A 12,255-nucleotide genomic window follows, 5' to 3' on the forward strand; every position below is an offset into this window, starting at 1 on the left:
AAATGGCCCATAGATGCAGGTGGCTAGTTTCTCAATTGAGATAGGCGTGAGATGCCAGTTAGTTGCTAGAAAGGGACGATCCAGAATTTTGATGTAATGCATTTGAGGGAGGAAGCTTACAACCAGATAGTCTGCAGGAGAAAGCTTGGGCTGAACTTAAAACATACATCTGGGAACGGGAAAGGAGTATCGCAGAGCTTTCTTTCACTATACCTGCTAAGCCACTGGTAATAGCAGCAAAGCTTATGTAACAGCAGAATCGATGATGTAATTTAGAGAAACTCCTGCCTTAACTTCTTTGAGGACCCAGAAGGAAAAAATGAGGAGTCGCTTTTCACTGTACATGCGGCAGCACATACACAGTGTGATGCAGCAATATAAGTCAGCAATATATTTATAATGTAGGTGGGGTCTTCCTTGTTTTCTGACTATAAACCAGCTAACTAATACAGTTAATCTGTAACTGAATCATTTAAGTGGGTGCAAGGAGGAAACATGCAAACTTGCCAGTCTGGAAGAACTTTGAGGATCCTTAAGAGGCCAGGTGGCTCTATCCTGAGCAGTGGTAACTGGGTCATAGTGAAATACGATCCTTCAGCACAGTCTTGTAGATGAGAGGACTACTGTAATCCTTAAATGTATAAGGCACGAAATGTTAAGAGGCTGTAGGGAAGTTGTACTGCAACTGTACTGGGCAAAGTTATGGACCAGTACTGGAATACTTGGTGTGGAACATGCTCAAAAGTAGAGATAATTATTGAGAATATTATGAAGAATAATTAAGAGATTGGAAAAGTGGATGTATGGTGTGGTTTTCGTTTCACCCAGCTAGACTCCCCTATAGATGGCACAGTATTTCTATGTGCATTTTTCTCTTTCCATTGACTCTTGTGGGTAGTCTTGATGCTCACTTACTCGAAATGTCAAACTTTTGAATGTCTAAAGAGAGCCAAGCCAGTTCATAGTGAAAGACACCATCGTACTGAGAAGCTCAGCTGGCTTTAGAGCTTCATACAAATCCTAACTTTTCTTATGTTTTCTCACAAGGGAAACTTCCATTCGATAGTACCACAGCTCGCTCTTTATCAGCTAGCAGCTGAAGTTAGACATATTCAAACAAAAGAAAGGCATAGGTTGCTTTGGGACTACTTATCAAGCTTTGTTATGTATTCTTCATTGTGTTAAAATATGCAAGTGTTTTAACCATTTCTTTTTTCTAAAAGTTATAACCCAACTAACTCTGAGAAAGTATTTTGTTCTATGTTGATTAGGCAGCCAGTGTCCCAGCTAGAATCAAACAGAATAGAGGACACGGACCTTTCTGGCTTTATGATCAATAAAACCATCATGAGTTTTTTTTTTTTTTTTAATCAGTAATAGGACCCAGAAAGTTTAACTAGAATCAAGACTTAAGAAGAAAAATGGAAACATGTCATGTGACACTTAAAACACATGTGCTCTAATCAGTTTGTCAAAGGAAGACTGAGGAGTTTCATGTTATTATTCATTTAGACATTATTATACATAAGTGGATGGCACATCAAAGGACTGGAGAGAAAAGTTGTTAGAATTTGGAACTGTTGGAGGGGAGTTACCATCACTTTCTTATTGTTCCACTGTAAATGAAAGATTCAATTTTCTGTATATACTTCAGAATATATTATTTTATTTCTTTGGAAATAAGTGGGGTTGCATCAAATAACTGACTCTATTATCATTTTCTTCTTGTAGAGGAAACAAATCAAGACCTAGACTTGGGATCATCATTGAAACTGAACAGAGGTATCATTCTGTTTTCCACTTGATATTTTTTTTTGTTGACCAAATTGTACAAATTATTCATTTTGGTAAGAGATCTCATTTCAAGAGTGATTACATTCTTGAAGAGAATGCAGAAGAGAAGCATAGTAAGGAAAACTTGTGTTTTATTTATAATAGTTAATATAAGTGACCAGTTATTTTTCCTAAATTGGATTTCACTCTTTGATTCTTACTTTCCTCCAACAACTGAAAGCAAAGGGCTTAAATTTCTTCACACTTACATCTATGCAAACTTGGACAGATACTGTAAGTTAATAGTTACACTGTTGTCAGCTTATATATTTGTTAGTTCTTGACTAGAGAGAATAATCTGATTCAGACATTTGGTGCGGGTTAGTGGAAGCATTCAACAATTGTTGCAGTTCATTATCCTGTTTGTCACTGCTGGAAAGATCATCATTACAACACATAGAAATCCTATATGAATGTTTTCAGAATTAAAATGAAACTATTTTACTGTAAGAAGGAACAGTAAGGTAAACAGGAATTTGGCCTCTACCAATTATATTAAAAGCAGAAACTTCATTTCTGTATTGTAAAATGTGCACTACTGTTGTAAGCATTTCTCAGTATACAGAGTAAAAGTCTAAAATATTTTTATTTTTTTCTTTCACTGAGTCAGTGGAGGATTTAGAAGCGTCACAGAGTTTCTACCTCTCCCAATTTCCTCTACTGTAGAAACTCAAAAGCAGATGTTTCTTGGGCATTGATCACTTTTAAATTTCAGACTAAAATGCAAACCACGTGTAAACAAGAAAGAAAACGTTGAGACGCTACAGCATTCTCATGTTTTAGCATTCTCATTATCTAGTTGTCACTTGCAAACTGATGTATTGAATATTCTGAGGCACCTACCAGCTGAGGTTGTTTTGTACATTTGGCATTGGCCCAGGGAACAGTGATTACACTTTTGTGCAAATGAAGGGTTCATATCCTGTTTGATAGTAAATGGCTGAAGAGTATTTAACTATGTTCACTATTTAAAAAAAAAACCAAAAAACTCCAGAGCAAAACGGAATTAGCTAACCTTTTAGACAATATAGCTATGATTTTTTCAGCATAGCACAGAACCTTTAAACACAGGAAGGCAAAACTGTGCTTGAAGATAGAGCAAAGCTCATACATTATCTTTTGCAATATAGAAAAGTTTTATATGAAACTTAAGTGCTCACAATGCTTTCAATTTCTATCCAAGGTTAACTAATACTGTCTTCAGATCAACACTCTTTGCCTGAAATGTTGCATGTATCTTCCGTAGGAACCGTTGATAAGCGTTTTTCCATGATCAGTCTAGGCCAAACCAGTGGACACTGAAGGCAGTTATAAGCAGCATCTCAGAATTAATACGCTTAAAGCCGTGTCTATACTAATAACTAGGTAGTATTTACACCTATTTACAACAAGCAGTAGACCATGCAAAATAGACCACAACAAAAACCACAGGGTTTCATCATCAGCGAAGAAACTGATGCTGAATTCAGGAAACCAGACCTGTCAGAGGATGCGCCAAATGAAGCAGCAAGTCAAGAACGTGTCCAGTGACAAGACCAAAAAGAACCAAAGAAAGCGGTAGTGTATGTGGGGCCCTGGGGTGATCTGGTCAAAAGCAAGTGCCAGTATTGGAGTGGGAGGAGAAAGAATACAGAACCAGAAAGCAGAAGATGTAAAGAATATCAATTAAAACTCAAGAGTAAAAGTCTGGAGCATGAGTATAATTGCTGCTTGTTAAGCAGCAAAGAACAACTAGCAGAATTCCAGCATGCACGAAACGTATGGGGCAGACCTCCTTTGAATACATGGGGCAAAGCTCCTGGGTCAACTCCAGGTTTGTCAGCTTTGTCAGGCCCTTTGTTGCCAGAAAGATTTGCTGCAATCAGCTACAGGGCTATTAGCCCAGAGCATGGCTCACAGAGCAGCAATCTGGCTGCAGGATGCAACGAGATGTAATCATTAAAGCATTGGTATCACTTGGAACATTTACTCTTCAGAGGCGCAAGTGAGAAACAGCACCTCTTTCAACTCCAAAATATACTTTGCAGCTGTCTGAGCATGGTGTTAGAGCAATGAGAACAAAAGGGTTTCAAACAAAACAAAATAAAACAGAAGTTTCATTGGGCAGTGCGACCGTACCACTGATAAAAATGAATTCCGTAAATTACAAGCTGTCTTTAGTAATTTTGGCTATATAACATGATATATTTAGGTTAGTTTCCAGGAATTTTAGTCCTTGCAGCAGCTCCCTTACCTAACACTGGGACAGAGTAGCTAAATCCAAGTGAAACATTACACAGTAGAGAAAAATTGAGTTGGTCCCACAGACCAAAGAAAATATTCAATTGTCATTAAGTTTTATGCAATCTGAAATGGTCCTTTCATATCACAGCACTTATTTGAATAGAGCTTGTCATACTCCCCTGGATAGAAGATGAGCAGTACTTTCAAATAGATACTGAAAAAAAGATACGGAAAAGCTTTTATGGTTTTATTTCTAAACCTCTTACCCCTGTAGAACATAATCATGTTTGTATTGATAGAGAAGTTCTGAGAAACTTGAAAATACCACCAGTATCTATATGGAAAACAGGTTACTTTAGCTGCAGGTGACATCTACAAGTTACAGTTTGGGAGGATGGAGATAGCTCTTACGTTGAATGGGAGCCTCTTTTATCTTTCACATGATAGAAATAGTCCATCTCAGACGGGTGTGATGACGAGGGGCTGGGAGGGAAGCTAAAAGGGAAGTGACTTGGACTTTCTACACTGATTCATAATTTAGAAATGGAGTGTCTGGAATGGCAGCTGTACAATTAGAGAAGCAGGTGATGTTCCTGGACATTTACTGATAAAGACAGAGATCAAATAGCAAGAGTAATGTGGACTTCTCACATTTGTCATCAGTGATGGCATATGAGACACAACTGGAAGCAGCTCATCTGTTCTGTATGGCACAAATTGAATCCTGTAGAAACAATAAGATGCAACATGAAACCAAAAATGTGGTAGTATTAGCTAACATATAGGACATTAAAATAAGCAAATGGACTAATGTAAATGAACAACTGATTTCATCTTTATTGGCTTAAAATGGACAATTTAGAGTGTATCAAATGAATGGTATGAAGCACCAAAACAGTTATTCCCGAGAAACTTGCTTTATTCATCATGAAGTCCATTTGGGAATGGTAAAAAATGAGAATCATTGTCACAAACGTACTGGGGTATGTTCCTCAAGTAAAGAGAATTTATGAAACACAATGAAGTAGAACAATAAGAACAACACACGCAAAAGAAGCTGTGTTGTGCCTTTGGAAATGGCTAATTACTCTAAGGCAGTCTGTGCACAGAGAGTGATACAAATGGGTCATCCTGAGACCATACCAGCTCTTTTCAGAACATCAAAAAAATATCCTGGCACTTTTCTCATACTGTTGGAAAATGAATAAATCCATTTCAACTACTGTGCTGTATCTTTGGGTGCAAAAGGTGTCTAAAATAGTCTCAAGTATTCTGTGCAAATTCAGATAGTTAACTGCAAATAGTGAAAGTACTAAGGCCCAAGAACAAGAATCCCTGAACAGATCATAAGTGACAATGGCGCAATTCGTATATGAAGAGTTCCAGCTGTTTTTCAAGGAAACGGTATCAAAGTGAAACATCAGCCTCTTACTCTGAAAATAAATGTTATGACTAAATAACCACAGCTAAAAACATCTGAGCAAGCAGTAAAAGAGACTTCTGAGACAACTTGGAAAACTGGAGTAAGTAGAGTACAGACTGGTCCTCTGCTTCACTAGGCTGAAATCCCATAGCTCTAACTAGGTTGTGGAGAAGACGTGGAATTGTAGGACACTAAGACTGAAAGGGATCTCAGGGTCACGTAGTCCATCACTTTACCCAGAGGCAAAGTTAATGCTACCCTTATCATTCCTGACCTGCTCTTTAAAACTTTAGCCAGCTTGTTTTTAAAGATTTCCAATGACAGAGACTCTGAAAGCTCTCCATGAACTTTATTCCAACACTTCACCATTTTCATTATTCAGAATTTTTCCTTAATATCCAATTTGAATCTTTCTTACTGAAGATTAAGACCATTTATTTCTCACTTGTAAAAAATGGACATGAAGAACAGAACCTTCCTCCAAATATTACCCATTAAGCTATTTAAACTCTTATGACAGTGTTCACGTCTCCTTTTTTTGAACAAATATACCCAGACTATATTCCCAATTTCTTTTAGATCATATTTTCTACACCTCTAGTCATTCTTTTTGTTTCCTCTGGACTCTTGCTAATTGATGCATGATCTTCTAGAAGAGCCCAAAATTGGACACAGTCTTCCAGTTGAAGAGTCTCCAGTACTAAATAAATTATTTTCTGTGTCTTGTAGTCTATACTTCCTCTGTCTTGTAGACTATATTCCTGTTTATACAATCCAGTATCATGTTGGGTTTTTTTGTAACACTCTTGTATGTTGGCTTGGTAATCTACAAGAAGCCCCACGTCCTTCTTTGTAGAAGTCTGAGCACGTCATTTTTCTCCATCCCACATTTGATTATTTCTGCCCAAAGGTGGCATCTTGCACTTGTCCGTATTGAATTATATCCTCTTTTTTTCCCACATTGTTTCTATGATTTGCAGCATTATTTTGAATCTTGACTAAACACACATGTGATCTCTACCATTTTTCTGTTGTCTGCAAAATTATATTTTCTATTTAACTGTTCAGGTTGTCTTTTGAAATAGTGAACAATACTGGACCTGGTCTCTGCAGGATTCCAGGCCATACAGTCTCCCACTTGGACAGCGAACAATCAATAACAACTCTATTAGTATAGTTTTGCATTACAGTAGTTTCATCTAGGTCATGTTTCTCTAGGCTATTAGGATTTCACATATAAGAGTATCAAGACATTCTTAAAGTCAGTATACAAAATATTAACTACTTCTTTGTTTACAAAATCTGTTAACTTGACATAGAAGACAACTAAATCAACCTGGTATGATTTGTTTTATGCTGGTTGCTACTTATGTTCCTCTGGTTCTTATAAATAGCTTGTTCCAATATTTTGGAAAAGAAGTCAGGCTAATTGGTTTAGAATTCCCTGATTTCTCTTTTTCCTGTTTCAAAGCACTATGTTTGCCCTGTTCTAATGCCTCATCACCTTTGACAAATTGTCAAAGATCACTACTAACTACTTCTCCCAGTTCCTTAAGTATCCTAGATTGACATTCATCATGCTCGGACATTTTGAAAATACACAATTTAAAGTATTTTCTAATCTGTTCTTTCTTATTCTAGGCTGAGTACTTACTCCTTTAACTGTGGTATTGTGCTACCATCTGATCACAATTGACCTTGCTGGTGAAAGGCATTAAACTGTTAGATCTGTTGATAACTTTACTTCTGTATTGATTAATGGGCTACTGCTTTTCTTGATATTCATCTCATTACTAATGTAGTTAAAATATGTATGTACTATTCCTCGATATTCTTAGTTCAGTATCACCTTTTTTGTGATTTGGATTTTCTGATTTTCTGATTTTTTACACTTATGCTGTATTTTTTTTATTTCATCCTTGGTCATCTGACCTATTTTCTACTTTCTCTGCGCTTCCTTCTTGTTTGAGATGAATGAAGAAATCATGACTTCGCCAAGCTGGTCTCGTTCAACACTTCCTATCTTTCCTACTTTATGAAATAGTTTGCATTTGTGTACTTAAATTATTTCTTTCAGGAACTGGCAGCTTCTCTCCCATTTTTGTTTACTCTTCTTTTCCTAAAGGTCTTGAATTTCTCTTTCCTAGTTCCTACTTCCCAAGTGTTCTCCTAACTTTCCATTTTCAACAAGTTCCTCTGTTGGTTAAGAATGTATCTTCTAGACCCCTCCCTCTAGGGAGGGGGTCTCTACCCTCTACCATCTGCAGCTCATAGCAAAGATATCTATCCTTGATAGGCCAAGGAACACGTCTTTGCATATTTCCTTCTCAGTCCTTCTAGAATAGATTTTACCTGATTACTATTCTAGTTCCCTGAAAAATAGTACAGTCTGTCATACCAATTTGGTCATAACTTTGGTCATGTATTAAGACTTTAAGCTTGCTGTCCGCACTTCTCATTTCCGCTAAGAGATGAGACACCCCTGAATTTGATCATCCCTAATTTATTATTTCAATGTTTCCTTCACAAACACAAGCCTGTATATTTGCTTTTTAAGTTTTAAATACAAGCCTGAGATTTTTATGTAAGTACACTGGGCCCCAGGAGCTTGCCTGTAGTATCTATGCTTTAATCCTACCCTAGAAAAAGTTAGCTCTCAATGTCTGAGAAAAAGTTCAGAAAGCCTTACTCAGATCAGGTAGATTTTCTAACATGTTATTTGATAGGCTAAAAATAAGACACTAAGATGGACACTAAATAAACAACTGTATTTTCAAAAATGATACACTCATGACAGTTCATAATGAATTTAGTGGTAGCTGTTCATTAATTTTGCCCAAATAAAATTATATATTTAGATCCTGATATATGGACATGAAATACTAATTTTAGATCTCCATTATAAAACTGTCAAATTTGTAAGGATCTGTAATGTAATTGTACAATCAGTTTCCAGCATACCAAAAAGATTTGCCTGCAGCCTGAAAATAAACAGTGGCCTTGTCACGTTCTATTGTGAGAATGGAAATTTATTTGAAATTGTCCCTACATGTAAGTAATGTTTACAGTGTACTAGCTCAGAATCATCTTCTTCATAGTCTTTATACAGCTGAAATCATTACCCAGGTGCTTTAATTCAAAAAAAAAAAAAAAAAATCCTGCAGTTAGTTTCTGAAGACCTTCCTCCTCTTCTACTTGATAGAAACAGACTGCAAGGCTGTAGTTTTACAAGGCAGTCAATCTCTTTCGAGGAAGTTTAGCAACTGGATCAGAAACATTGCAGGCACGTGTTGCAAAGTGCTGAGGTCATACAAACCACTTTGCAACTTCAAAGTACGTATTTTCAGCGTAAAAAATTGTGAAGGTTAACTTCGTCCTGGAAGATTTGATATTGAATCAGGTATTATCTGATCGAGTTGCTTTTACTTCATGCTGAATCAGGGATCTTTTGCCCTCCTACTGACAGCATAAAACAGAGAAGTCAGTATAAAAGAGGCATAAACACTGTATCAGCTGCTCTGGTGCTGTGACAGAAATGCCTTGCTATATTCACACTTGATGATCCAGATTAAATTTGTACCATAAGGTGATCCAGTATACAAACTTGGAAGCATGACCAAAGGTTTCTTCTGATATTTTTAAGGGACCAATATTCCAGCAAGTGACCAGGATGCTTACTGCCCTTGAAATACACTCGTCATAACTACTAGTAGATTTACTTCATTGCAATCACTATTCATGTAAAACATCCCATCCGTTATTTTCCCAAGTCTTAAGAGTGGAAGACAAGGTAAGATAGAAATAGATACTTTTGAACTAGTTGATCCTAAGATTCAGATCCTACAAGGTATTTGGCTATCAAATTCCTATTCTAAATAACTGGAATGTTTGGAGTTGAAGCAACTTTCCACGCAAGTCAATGCTGTGCAACACCAGGATTTTTTCTGCATCATCTGGAACTCAGAACCAGTCCATTCAACTTTTCGGGCCAAGCTGATTTAGTAAATAGAACTCTGAAGGACTAAAAATAGAATTTAGATAGAAGCTTAAATGCACTGACAGCAATTTTACAACTGTAGTGGCGCAGTTTCTACAGATAAGATTGAGCTAATCGGGTTGCACTTTTAACTACAGTAGGAACCAAGGTATTCTAGTGAAATAATCAAGAACTTGGGATATCCATCACAGCTTCAGATGAGCAAATGGGAAGAATTAATGTTCTGTCTCTTAAAAATCAGTTAGATAACCAGAGTTATTCCCAATCTGTGACAACTTTATGTGGGAGGTGGGTAGAAAGGGATTTGTAGTTGTAACTAAGAAGTACATAACTTGAGACCCTGCATTGTCTGGAACACACCTTTTTTTTGTTTACTTGGAACGCTAGGTGCATTCACCAGACTTTCTTTGTAGGTAGATAGTTTTGTGACCGGTTCCTACACAGGTCCACATAGATCTTTAAACCTGCCAAATGTAGACACATGCAAGGTAGAACATACATGCCCATAGAAACTGAAACTGGCAGCAGCTATAGCCAGGATGCTTTTCGCTCGTCATTGTTTCACAGCTGACGCAGTAATGATATCTGAACCACTTTTCACTGCAGTTCCTGTCTTTCTACAGAAAGTAATTTTGCATATCAAGAAGTCCTATGTACTCTGTGAAGGTATTTCTTCACTGAGACTTTATTCAAGCTTGGTCCCTCTGTGCTGTCTTTGATATACCACAGCCTTTACTGCAAATGCAGTTATCCATTCATCCAAGCTACCTGGAGAGTAAGTTTTGCAGTTCTGCCTCTTTCCGCAAGTTTAGAAAAAGACTATTAGTTGCCTTTGAGTGCCTTACTGCATTGCTCTGTAGGATGTGTGCCTTTTCCACATTTCTACAATGATGTCCTCAGTTTTCCTTTTCGTACTGTTTGCTCCTCTGATCCTGGAACATTTCTATTGGGAGAAGTAAGAGATTCGTACCAGAATATGGACTATATATTTTTAGTTATTCATTAACTAAAACTGTTGTCTTATTCTCAAAATGATTTGCATCTAAGGATGCTGGAAGGGGCTTCCCTGAAGCGATTTTGAAATGCACAAAGAACGTTTTAGAGCAGTAAATACAGTGCTTCTCACAGTCAGCTCTTCCCTAGGTTAAACATTCACACCCTCTGGATGGACTGTAGTCAGTGTTCACAGATTTATGCTTATTTTTTCAAATAAAGTACCACTCATTTTGCACAGGATGGCCTTCTGAAAGTTTGCTTGGCAAGAAACAATTCTTGCTAAGTATAAAGTGTGAAATCTGGCAATAAAATTTTAAATTAAACCTAGCATTTTTCAGCCTACAACCTGGCAACTGCTGTCTTACTAAAAAGTAGCAATTTGTAACCAGTACTATGTGTAGCGGTGTAAGAGGGTGCAAATAAGTGCTTGTCCTGCTGCATTTATTAATATACATTTTTATTTAATAACAAGTTATAAGATCTTATAATGCAATATTCAGTACTTGTATTGGTAACAGAAAATCCCAATGGTATAATGATTAATTTAATATAATATTTTACATTGCAATATCATTTAGAGTATCACCTAGTCCCACTGCACTAATGACTTCATAAACATCTTAATACCTGTTCCAAAGAGTTTACATCTTAACTACATTCAATTTAACTTTATATAGTCTTAATGTACTAATTAATATTGGGCTTAAAAATCAGTTCCAAGAGATTATCAATATCTGTTGTAAAATATATTGCAATTATAGTTTTTAAATGAAGTTAAATTATAGAAATTGTAGAGAGAGCACATGAATATTCACATAATATCTGACTCAGACTCTGGAAAGACTCAGTTACTTGAGGATATATGTATCTACCCCGAATGCTCACTTACCTTCCCTAACACACTCATTGCTTTTTTCCTGCACTCTCAAAATTAGCTTGAGATAATCTTAAAAAAAGGATAGCATAAAGTTCTCATTAGCTATTTGGATAAATATTTCTAATGAGCATTTAATAGACTTCTCTTTCACAGTTCTTTAAAATCAGTTTGTGCTAGACTAATTTTTCTGGTAGCTAATACCATTTACTGTTATCTATGCCTTAGTTCAAAACATCATCCCAATTCAGTTCATTAGCTGAAAAGTAATTAAATAATAAACATATAAAGCATTGGAATTTAAATTTTCTCTGAAATCTTAGAAATTCAAATAGCTTGCATCATCCTCTGGTTTTAAAATCATAGCAGATTTCAGGCAAGCATTTCAACAAGTAAGGCGGTGAATGCAAGAGTGAAGAGTCACCCTTCTGCCAGGTCAAATCAGTCAGTGGCAACCTAAAAGCTGTAGCAGTAGACTCAAAGTGCCTTTATTTGTTAAAGCTTGGTCTAATATGCTTTCCTTTAACAGTTACTGTCATTCTGATGAGCAGCACTGTTAAGAAACGCTTAGCCACGAAGCTCTTGGTGCCGTCACCAAGGACGAGGAGGGAACCACGGAGAGGCCTGAGCGAGCGCAACGGCTCCACGGACGGCAGAGGGAACGTCCTCCTTCAGAAAGGTTCGACGGCAAAAGAAACCGCAGAAGAACTGCGTCATCTTTCAACCAGATTGCCTGCGGAAGAAACACCCACTTTTCTCAGTGTAAGAGTGAATGAACCGTGGGGAATCCCAGGCGAACCCTCAAACCAAATGGCGCTCAAAGCTGAGGGGCAGGACGATCGTGCGTTGGGAGATGGCGCTGGGCTCAGGCAGGTGCAGGCCTGAGTGCAGGTATCCGTGCGCATTCAA

The sequence above is a fragment of the Struthio camelus genome, chromosome 1, assembly GCF_040807025.1.
Source record: "Struthio camelus isolate bStrCam1 chromosome 1, bStrCam1.hap1, whole genome shotgun sequence".
NCBI classification, from domain to species: Eukaryota; Metazoa; Chordata; class Aves; order Struthioniformes; family Struthionidae; genus Struthio; species Struthio camelus.